We start from the raw sequence: 12,324 nt of genomic DNA on the forward strand, positions 1-12,324 counted from the left end.
CTAAAACTTATAATACAATGCATCTCACTACAGCTTTAATTGGACCTGAAATTATGATCTAAACATGAAAATACCCCCCAAACCAAGCTGACAATTATTATTATTCAGCACTCTGTGGTCTGGTTCTGTGAACTTGTGCCTGAGCTGTTGTTGATTCTGGACATTTCCACTTCATCATGATAACATTTACAGATGCAAACCCTCTAAACGTTCTGCTCAACCTTCTGGTAGAGCACATTGAGTCACTATATATGCTCTGATTTTGCCACAAAGTGCCATCTCGACAGTTTGGTAGATGTGAATATTTAAAAAAAATGATAATGATATTGCCCCCAAACAAATAAAAATACAAAAAAAAAGTCTGGTGAGGACATGAAAGGGTTAGAATGGGTGTCCACATACTTTTGGCCATATAGTGTATTTGAGGAATGATGCCTGAATCCAACATGAATAGTCTGGTCCCTTTAGGTTCAACTTACAATTTAGTTTTTAATTTCGTCTGTGTTCATAAATGAAAATTAATATGACCAAAAAATTGTGCACGCTCTTATATACACACAAGCACCAACCCTGGGACAAGCCTATGTAATTTAGATGGCATTGTCTCAATTATGTCATTGTTTAACAGCCTTTATCAAGGGATGAATGTCCAACCAAAAGACATGAGATTTTAGACAAAAATACATGTAACCAAGATCCCCACCAATATTCCTCCAAATACATCCCAAATAATTCATAAATACATCCTTTTGTTAAAAACATTATTCAACAGCTTGTCCATCTTAGCATCAGATGGGTTATCAGATCGTTGGTGGACCTTGACACTGAAACAGATTAAATTAATTTTCTGCTTGCATGTCAGAATTAACAGCGATCTGCTTGATGTGACTTGTGAAATTGAGCCTGTATTTACAAATATCAAACTTGTTGATGTCCCCTGACGCATTACCTCATTATAAACCTTCTGAAAATTTGTTGCAGTACCTAATGACTGCATGCCCATCAGATCCTGTTTGCTTCAGCTAATTAATTCCCTGGTTGCCTAGGTTTGATTTTGAAGCTTGATTTGAGGCTCTAAATTGAATATCTTTTGTGTCTTCACAGTGGCCCTATCTGCGAGCACAGAGGTGTTGTGGAAAAACATATCAAGAAAGATCTACCAGTCATCTGCTGCCCAGATCCCAGAGAAACCGTAAGTCTTGAGAGACATTTCTTCTTTTGTGAGCCCTGTTGAAGAGTTGTAGTGATAGTGATCTGTACCAGGAGGCAGGATGTACATGCTTCAGCACCCCAGATTTAGTCGTTGGTCATAGCGCTGTGTTACTCAAAAGCATAAAAATTCCACTGCATTCCATCCTGCTGTTCTACATGCTCATTTCTGCCATCACTTCCCACTTACGGTGCATTAAAAATGAGTCACACTCCTAACTGAGTGCACTGGACCAGGCCTTGAAAATTTATAGTAGCCTGCTTTTCCATGCAGAAGCTATGTTGCTATTCTGAGGGCCTTTTTTCCAACCCCAGATCAACCTCACCGTGGCCTGAGCTATCAGTGCCTGAAAGAGGTTCGACGATGAGTCTCAACAGATCAGAAGTAGCATCAGCTCTCAAGGGGAAAACTCTGTTGAGATCAGATGATTGGTGCAGTGCAATGAATGGGACTGATCTAGCAGCATGTGGTCTTTGCTTCAGAGGGCTAAAAGAGGGGAACGTGCCGAGGAATCTGTGTCTGCTGCTGTCGGCTGTCTCTGCATCTCCGATGCATCAAGGCCCTTTTTTGCATCTCCAACCAGCCATTGATTGCCAGCTTAAAAGGACAGATTTGTCACTTGCAGAAACAAACACCAATTCATTTCCTTCCAAATGCTCAGCGGCGGACCATTACGTCCCACGGCAAGCTTTCCCCTCTCTCCAAAACAGCCCCTTATTTGCACGAGTCGGAGGAGTGCCGCCAGCTGCATTTCGCTGAGGGGATTCAGTGCATAATATCTTTGAGGGAAGAGTGTACCTCAAGTGCCAGTTGCGGACACCGGAGGAGTTAACGTTGTGTGATCTGCCAAACCGGCAAAGGCTCAGCACATCAGGAACGCTTTATTAGAGGTGGGACGTGGGCAGAATGCTAAAGCTGAATGGGGGAGACCACCTAGTTATCTCAGAGACGTCTACAAGTTCCCCACTGAAAAGTAAGCTTCTGTGAAAGATTCCATCCTTGAAAGATCTTCGGGTGTCACAAACAATGTGATCAAAGACTCCAGGGCATGCCCAGATGTGTGAGTGAGTTGCTTCCTGCTGTGGTTGCATTGTGACAGTTGTTGGAAGCAGATAACGGTTGGTTCTTTCGCTGAACACGAGGAATGATTTTCTTCACTAGTCCACCCACACCGTCCCAGTGATGTTCTATGAACAATTCCCCACAGGTCTGCTTCATGCCAAAACGTTCAATCCACAGAACCCAGTCAAAGACGATCTTTACCCACCCGGGGAGAACGTTTAAGTGATCAAAACCAACAGTGTATTCCCCCCGACTTCTTAAGCTTCCCCTCTTTCACCCATTTCTGGTCTTTACTTGCATGAACGTGATCTGTAATAATCAGGTAGCGGGGTCTGCGCAAGACCACGTTAACAGCTACTGCAGCAAACCTCGTCAGCTGCAGGAAACCCTCTCATCTTGTCCCTTTCTCTGGAGGACCAATCTCTAAAACTCTTTATGTGCCTTTTTCAGGCTGGCTCCATGCACGTCCCAGCACAGAGGTGCGCTAAGCTTTGACATTCAGCTTCGGTTCCCCCGAGGCAGCCGAAGTCTGATGTGCTGACAGATTCGCAGTGGCTGTGCCTGGCTCTGATGTTCTGATAAAAAAGAGGAGAGAGAGAGAGAAAAAAAGAGAGAGAGTGAGAGAGCAGGAGAGACACTGCAAGGCTGAGAGGCTGTTTGGGATGTATGGAGACGAGTTCCCCCCCACCCCCCACCCCCAGAAGTGCATTTGCACAGTAATTTGACTGCTTACGCAATGACTGAATGGCTGTTTATTGATGTGCATTATTCCATCTCAAGCTTTCTCAGCCTTAAAAGCATTTCACTGGATTCAACTTAATTTACGCTCGTTGCCATAGCAAATAAATAAACAAGGGTGATATATGCAATGAAACTTCTCTTCTTTTTGGTTACAAGGATTGAAATACAGTAGCTCTGTCATTTGTGGTCTACCGCAGAGCTTTTGCTTTATAGTCACACTCAACACTACGACGTCTAACGCTGAGAGGTAGAACTCTAATGCACAAACCTTTGCGAGCTACCAGCAGAAGCTGCCTTGGAATAATTAAATAGTTCTCTGTAATGCAGAAATAGTTGAAATGAAAAGATGGATGCTGAGGTAAGTGCAGTTGCTGAGAATAGAGGAGGCTAAGGGTAATGGTTGTTGCTAAATTCAGAGGGTTGTGATGCCTTTTCAACCCTAAAAACCTGTACTTACAGTGGAAACACTGTGTTTGGAGTTTTTTTTTTTTTTTCGTGGCGCAGTGGCCAACCATTTGAGCCTATTTTTAGCTACTCTTGACTTCCTGCACAATCACAGGTTCACACCAGAGTGCAAGGTAATTTAGGGCTTCTGAATCCACCCTTGAATGACTGTCTTCACAAACACTGTCTGAGGATGTCATCAGGGGAAATGGACACACTGACACACCAGAGTCCCTAATGAGACAATCTGCAATAGTGGGAGACTCACTACCCCAGATTAATTACTGCATTTTCCTTACAAATGTTAATGAATCCATTATTTACGTCTGGGCTTTTCTTTTGAGCCATCTAATCTTGCCCAGAAAATAGGGATTAGACAAAACACAGCAGAGCAGCGCTGATCATGGCGGCGCTTGTTTGTGAAATTGGGTTTACGGGTTCGCAGTACTCTCTGCTGACCTGACAGAGGGAATGGAGCTTAAAGGGCAGGGGAAGTCATCTTTTCCCCAGGGAGAGCTTGATGTTGTGGGGTGAAACTGACCTCACTTTCCCTGCCCTTATCAAAATTAATATGTTGTTTTATGTTCTCAGTGTATTCAGAACACACAGGCTGAAATATCCAAACTTAAAACGTTACACTGATCTCATTATTATTATTGTTTTAGACCAGTGAATGTACCCATGACGTACAATACAGCACCAATCCAGAGATCACTCTTTATTTGTTTAATTTCCAATAAAATGACCATTAAGTACACACACACACACACACACACACCCACACATTATCTATGCCACTTATCCTTCTGGGGTGCTTCAGGGGGTGCTGGAGCCAGTGGTCATTGGGCAGAAGGCCGGAAACACTCAGACATCTACAACCACGCACACATTCACACCTAGGGGCAATTTAGCGTGTCCAATTAGCCTGACTGCATGTCTTTGGACTGTGGGAGGAGACTGGAGCACCTGGAGGAAGCCCACGCAGACACGGGGAGAACATGGAAATTCCACACAAAAAGAACCCTGGTCACCCAGCTGGGACCCCAGGCCCTTCTTGTTGTGAGGCACCATTAAATACAAGTTATTACATTTTCAAGGTACATATTTTAAGATGATTAGACATAAGGTAATTGTCTTGTAAGAGAAAGCAGGACATCAAAGGAAAATAAGTGAAAAACAAAAGGTCCAAAAGATTTAGAGAAAATGGGACCCCTAACAACTGAACAAGACCTTGTAGACCACCAAATCTGTCACTGTCAGACAAACCGTACTTATTTCATCTTTGAAAGATGGGAGAAAGTCAAGCTGTACTCTCACTTCAGATCTGAAAGAAATCCACAGGTATTTGTGTCCATCATTCCACACTGAGAAGACAACTCAATACTTTGATAGATATACAGACAGATAGATAGATAGATAGATAGATAGATAGATAGATAGATAGATAGATACATAGATAGATAGATAGATAGATAGATAGATAGATACTTTATTGATCCCAAAGGAAATTTAGAAGCCAGTTTCAGTCACACAACACAGCACAGCTATAATAATAAGGGTGATACAATATAAAAAGATGAATGTATACAACAACTATCTACAGGCATATATACAATATAAAAAAAAAAATACAAAAAATATGCAATAAAAGACAGAGCTACTGGAAAGGCCACCCACAGCAGAGCCGGAAGGTATGTGTCTGAAGGATGTGTAGCTGTCAAAAACCTGTGATTGAGAAATGGAAAAAACAACAAAATTTGCAAATCAAACAAATAAGTTACTGGTGTTCTCAGAACAATGGACTCCCCCAGAGTACAGATTTAAACACCACTGAATGTGTTTGGGATTACTTGGATTAGAAGCAGAAACACTGTAGACTGAATTGTGGAGGTGGAAAAATATCTCTATAGATTGATTTAAAAAGCTAAGTGTAAGTCTTCCAAATAGAATCGACACACTTTTTACAGAAAATCTCAATGTATACGTATTTTATATATATATATATATATATATATATATATATATATATATATATATATATATATATACACACACACACACACACACACACATACATACATATATATATATATATATATATATATATATATAGAGAGAGAGAGAGAGAGAGAGAGAGAGAGAGTTACTTTTCTGTTAAATACATGTTTTCTGCTTTTGTCAGCGCCAGTCACTGACTTACACAGCGCTCTATGTTATCTTCCCCTCCACCATCTTTAAAGCGAGCATCTTGAATGCAACTTGACTTCTGATGTGGTGCATTTTCAGTACATTGCATTTGTTGAATAGTTACGTGTCTGCAGGCTGGGCTACCACAGTCAACAGTCATTTTGCTCCATGGATCTTTAATCTGGCCTCAGCAACTGTCTGAGAGTTACACGAGTACAGACAGAAAAGAACCGTATCTAGATTGACAGGAGAGAGAAAAACTCCTGTTTCAGTCAGACACCAACTTCTCACACTCATTTGATTCACCTCTGCATCAAAGATGTGTTGTAAAGCATTGACATGAACACCCATCGAAAGGCTTTGCAATCTGCAGGAGAACAAGCTGTTGCTAGAAACAGTGCTTTCAGTGTGGATCCAAGCATGTTAACAACCAGCGTAATTCCCTCAGTCACTGAAACGGAACGCAGTGAAAATGTATCTGTAGAATAAAAGTGATGTACTAACTCATTTAGTCAGTTTTTGAGGTCCGTTTGCAGAGAATCTGTTAAGTAACCAGTATCAACCAGTGCAGAGAGCTCAAACTGAGAGCTGGAACTGAGTCATATCTGGATGACAGAACCATCCAAAATGTCAGAGTTTTATATAAAGAGCTGTTGTTAGAGAAACAATGATGGAGACATTTAAAAGTACGATTGCTTCTAAAGTTGTCTTCAGTAATGAGCTATTTACAATGCAATCACAGTGTTTCCCAACCACAACTTTGAGGCTCCTATGCAGAGTATATTGCTGTGTTTTCACCACTCTAGCACACCTGATTCAGCTCATTATCCTTCATGAAATGAGTGTTAAGCCCTGTTCGAGCTGGATTAGTTTTCCCAGAGGAGGTTCTGAAATGTAATCTGTAAAGGATTTGACCAGCTCATTCTATGTCTGTGTAATTTCCCCCCGAATGACCAGTAGCCTGTGCTGAGATGTTATAGACTCAGCCGTGTCAGTAATTAGATTGTTATTTCATTATCGTGAGGTTGAATCAAAGAGGGCTAGTTATTACTTATTATAAGTATCACTTATCAGACCTTATAGATGTTGCATATTCATAATGGCTTAAAATCATAGACCTTGTCAGAAATGACAGTATCTGTCCATTTAAAACTATTCCAGCTTCAGTTGGTCTTCAAAGGGGATTTTTTTTTAAATGTCCTCATAATTAAAGTATCACTATGTAACCGAAATCATTCAGAGTGGTGTGATGTGAAATACGCCACTCTAGAGAAACTCAGCGAGTCAGAATTCACAGCAGTGGTGACAGATGTCTAAAGCGCCAAAAAGTTGTTGCATAAAATAGTTACAAATCAGTTGCTTGAGGCCTGAGATGTGGTTTGATGATAGTTTTGAGGAAAAAATTGAAAAGCAAATTTATGCTGAAGGAAAACCGTCAAAGATGAGGCTTTATTCAGATTCCTTAGTATTTTACCATTATCAACATTACATGTAAAACTGTAGGTTCACTGGTGATTTTGGATGGTAATAAAATGTCTATATTTGTGTTGTAGTCATGGTAACCCCTGGTTCCCATCAACACCACTTTGAAGAAATCAGAATTGCAAAGTTTCTCTGCAATACACCATCACATCAAACCACTCAGAATGACTTAGTTTACACCCTGTTTGAATTATATGGCATAAACAAAATGTGGAATTCAAGCCATAGAAAATTCAAATTCTTGCAGTGTCACCAGGACTGGCATGATGACCCACATTACAGTCAGGAGGCCAATGAGAGAAATTCAGAAGCTCTGAGCCTTTTACCTTCCACTAGTGCTGGGAGATATTTCTTCTATACTGGTATGCCAGTACTGGTGTCACACCATTATATTATTTAGTACTCATTATTTTCAGTTTCACAGATATTAACAGACAACAAAAGAATAAATCTTCGTATGTTTTCTATTCATGAGTCTGTCTGGCTAATATTCACAATACAGCGTAAGGTTCCTGTTGGTGTAATTTTACGAGAAGCAGAACCGAATAAAACAGTCCCAACTAAAGAAGCTATGCACGTGGTTTTAAGACATCCTTTAACATCAATAACTCACTAACTCTCAATCATCTTTATTAATGTAGACTTAAATATCATCTGATCAGCCTACCTACCATCTGTCCATTAAAATACAAAACACCTAAACACCACAGAGCAGCGCTTTTGAGCATATTTGTGCACTTGTTAAAAATGTTTTTACAAGCTTTCAAGAACAGTTTGCTAAAGATTTAACCTAAGATCTCTTTTCTTTTACCTGTAGTTAGGTTTTAAAATGAGCAGCCGTGAACAAGCAGGGTTGTGTGTGGGAAGTAAGCAGATCTGAGGGCACATGCAGTCCAACATTACCTCCACCTGTCTATTCTAGCATCAATGTGGGAACTACATGACGCGGTAGCCCGAGAATTTTCTCTCTGACCTGAACCACTTCACGCTTTGAGAACTGAAACTGACCTGAGTATAAAAAATGTTGTCTGAAACTGACCTGAACTGGCCCATCTATCACCCAAAATGCTGAATAAAACCTGACAGAATAGCATCAGATACAGTGTATAAAATATAAAACATAAAACAATAACAAAATATGCTGTAATAATCAACTGTCCAAAATTAAGGCAGTGTTTCAAACCTGCTACACTAATGAGCGCACTGCTAATGCTGGTGTACTATTTGATATACTATTTAATATGTTAGCATGTGGCTTGAGATGCATATTTTAAATTCTGCTTATTCATTAAAATAATGCATATAAAGTGCATCTCAAACACTTTCTAGTCTGGATTAATTTTTAATGCCGAGTTGTTCTCAGTGTGGAGCTTATAAAGGGAGATGTTAGCTTTTATCTGTTTAATATTCAAATTATTTCGGCATTTAGAGCACGTTAGACAAAACATGTAGACCATGCACCGAGGAGCACAGTGACTTTAAACATGGCACTGTCAAGGGATACCATGGGATGCCACAAATCAGTTTGTGAAATATCTGCCCCTGTCAACTGTAAGTGCTATTTTTTGTGAAATGGAAGCGTCAAAGCAACAACAACAAAATAATAATAATAATAATAATGATAATTATAATAAATAAACTATGTGTCAGGAGCTTCATAAAATGGGTTTTCAAGTTTGGTGTGGAGGAAGTCCAGTGACCTAAACAAAGACCAGACTTAAACCTTATTAAACACCTTATTATAAATATAATAATAAATTGGGTCATTGATTGTGAGCCAGGCCTTCTCATCCAGCATCAGTGCCTGACCTCACAAAAGCTCTTTTGACTGAAAGGGCTCAAATTCCCACAAACACCCTCCAAAGTCTTGTGGAAAGCCTTCATAGCAGAGTGGAGGTTGTTTTAGCCTCAAGTCGGGGTAACTCCATATAAACATGTTAATGGACAGGGGTTTGGAATGGGATGTCCAACAAGCTCGTAAAGGTGTGATGGTCAGGTGTCCGTATATTTATGGCCATATAGTGAAATGACATTTGAACAAATATTCCAAGCTCAAACTACTGAGCCAACTTCTGAGTGCAGCCTCCGGCTTGCAGACCTAAATAACTGAACCTGCTCTGTGGCAGCATGCATTGTGAAAATTCCTATTTAATTAAAACTAAATTAAAACTTTAGCTGAGGGCCAGTAGAACTATAGCCAGGAGACATGGCCATTATGTAGTGTAGGTTCTCCACTGTAGTAGAGAAGCCATGGCCATAGATGCCTTTGGCAGCTTTTTTCACAAAGCACTGGACAGACTCCAGTATTTGTCTTCCAGAGCAGCAGCGGATTAGCCATGGGGGTAATGTGATCTCGTGATTTCATTTTCATGTTTTTTTGCAAACACAAACAAAACAAATGCATACAAATATGGTTAAAGGTTTTGCATCATTTACACCAGATGTTCAGAGAAATGAATTATTCAACAGGTGAAAAAAGCTCTAAGCCGTTCATGCTTCATAGCTTCATAGCATATTCTGCTGCCGACTCCAGCAAAACTAAATCCAAAATACCAGTTTCCTCTGCTGTATTCATTCAGTTTCATTTGCACATACATACATACATACACACACACACACACACACACACACACACAAATTATTGCTGTTGTTGGAAGAAAACCTCGTATCTCCAAAATGGTAACTTTACAGGAAAAGGAAAATCCTACTTTACTTTTAATGTAAGTCAATGGAACCAGACTTTTTTCCAAGTCATTTCTTGGTGGTCCATTCATCATGAAATGTACACACAATGTAAAGGACAACAGGCATTTTCAAAAACTGAAAAACGTCTAAAAAATGGAGATGCAAGGTTTTCTTCCCACAACAGTGATTTTTCCAAGGAAATCTGCAGGGATATTTTCAGCACCTCCAAAGTTCAGTCTTAGAAGTTGGTTGCATTTTCTGCTTTTCCCGATCCAAATATTCCTAAACACCTTCAACAGTGCTGATGTGACTCTGGGGTGGTCAGTCCATTGTTCTGAGAACACCAGCAGCTTCTTTGTTTGATTTACAAATTTTCTTCTTCTTTTTTGCCTTTTTTTTTTAAGTAAGGGTTTCTTGACAGCTACACATACTTTTAGACTCACAGTGGAAGGATGGACCGATCTGTGGACTTTTTCAGATCTGAAGCGAGAGTGGAGCTTGATTTTCTTCTGTCTCTCAAAGATGAAGCTTTAAGTGCTGTTTGTCTGATGGTGAAAGTTTTGGGGTCTTGCACAGCTGATTGGAGTCTCTTTTTCTCCATATCTTTATATATAAATATATTTTTCTTAAAAATCTTTAACTTTAGCTCCAAGTTTTCGAAACTCCTGTTTCTTTTTAGTTTTTTTTCTCTCCTCATGCGAGTGGATTATTTTATATCCAACCTGCTCAGAAATATCACCTGAAAAAATTGATAACTTGTACTTAATGACTAATAAGTACTGGGGTGTCTTTCCTCTTTAACCATGTTCTTCTCTTGACCAGAATGAGTTGTGCAAATTTCTTTTCATTATTGTATACAATATCTTATGACTGGGTAGCATTGGAGCCCCATGTATGTCACTCCAATGTAAGACTCCCAAATGTCTAGAAACGACCGTGGTTATTAGGCAGGACAGCCTGAACCAGTTTTCTGCTTCAGTGCAGAAAATGACAATGTCATTGGTTTTTAACCATAAGCCATAAACAATCAGCAGCTTCGTTATTCATTGACGTTGCTGCAAACTGAAGCCATTACCATTGACTAGCAAGTCAGTGTGGCTTGAGAGTTCGATGCACATATCTAACCTGAAACTGACATAGCGAGAACCGTGTCGGACGATCTGCTGGTTGACAGCGGAACTCGGAGCGAGACAGAGTTTGACAGCGAGAGATACTTTAGGGTCTCTGCTCTGTTGATCCATGCAGGCAAACAGTTTATCCAGAGGGCTTCCAGTAAGCTTGCTGGATCAAATATGCGATCTTTTAGTCTTGTTGCTGGGGAAGTTTCTGGAAATGTTTTTGACTTCTACACCACAGAAGGTCTGTTCACAAAGCCAGAATACAGCAGGGATCAAAAACATTTGCCATTTTGTAGAGATTTTTCTTCTGTCAATAACAGACTACCTGCTTCTTGACTGCTGAAGTTTTCATTTTACTTTATTGCTTTGTCACTGAGAAGATTCAGAAACCACCTGCGTGAAATTCCATTGCTGTCACATAAATTGTCGGCATCTCTGCACTACGATATGAATGAACCAACTTCAATTAAATTGATTCATATTTATATATATCATATTCAGGCATGTTGGATTTCTACATGCTCATGTAGAAATTATTTCAGACTTTTGCTTTTGGTACTAAAAACAAACAAAGAGGAAAACATAATAAAAGGGAGAATGTAATATACAAGAAAAATGTTGGCTATCGTCCATTTAATTAATAATATGCTTCCTCACTAACACCACTTGCAAGCAGCATCATATCCCATAAAGTTCTCCAAGTTTTAGTTTGAATTATTATTTTTTTAAATTAACAATGTTCCCCTACAACCTGTTTCATTAGAAATAGCACAAAATGTACTTACACTCAATTATATGCTTATGTGACTGGCAAACGAAGCATTTCATATTTTAAAACTTTCTTTGTGTCATTATTTATAGTTTGACGTAAGGTTTCTCGGTGTACCCTTTTCCGCTCGGGTGCTGTGGAGAGTCAGTAAACACCATCGATCCTGCTCTTTTATTCATGTTCTTATTTTGTACTTTTGAAGCTGTAGCTTCAGCATCTCAGCATAGTCAGCCTGGTCTAGAATCCTGGTGAGATAATTATGTAAATGAGTCGATTACTTCAGCACATGCTACAGATTCCATCGTAGTAGAACCGTCTAATGTTCAGCACGTTCCTTTGTTTCCTTTAATCCGGATGATGCACTGAGAGTAAAGAAAGGGTAGAGAAACCTTCCATTTTTGCCTGCTATGTGCATGTGCAGCCATCTTCAGAGTTTTATGCAGCGAGAGTATAGCAGCTTTGTTTGTACAGTATTAAGCACAGTGAGGACTTATTCATTAAAAATAATCATAATTCATCAGGGAAAAAATTACGCTGCACATGCCAAAACCAGACCATTTGACTATACTGTAATCTGGTAATGCATTTGTGCCAGCACGTTTTTAGTCCTCTTCCCACAGTTTGAG

General features: G+C 39.7%; 1 protein-coding gene across 1 annotated transcript in view; it reads left to right on the forward strand.

The window, feature by feature from the left end:
• Positions 1-1,107: 1,107 nt before the first annotated feature.
• frmpd3 (FERM and PDZ domain containing 3) overlaps positions 1,108-12,324 on the forward strand; it is an 89,665-nt gene continuing 78,448 nt past the window's right edge. The window contains exon 1 of the mRNA XM_036569396.1: positions 1,108-1,192. The gene's annotated coding sequence lies outside the window, so the exon portion shown is untranslated. The remainder of the gene's footprint in view (positions 1,193-12,324) is intronic.

Source organism: Colossoma macropomum, unplaced genomic scaffold, assembly GCF_904425465.1.
Source record: "Colossoma macropomum unplaced genomic scaffold, Colossoma_macropomum, whole genome shotgun sequence".
Lineage (NCBI taxonomy): Eukaryota > Metazoa > Chordata > Actinopteri > Characiformes > Serrasalmidae > Colossoma > Colossoma macropomum.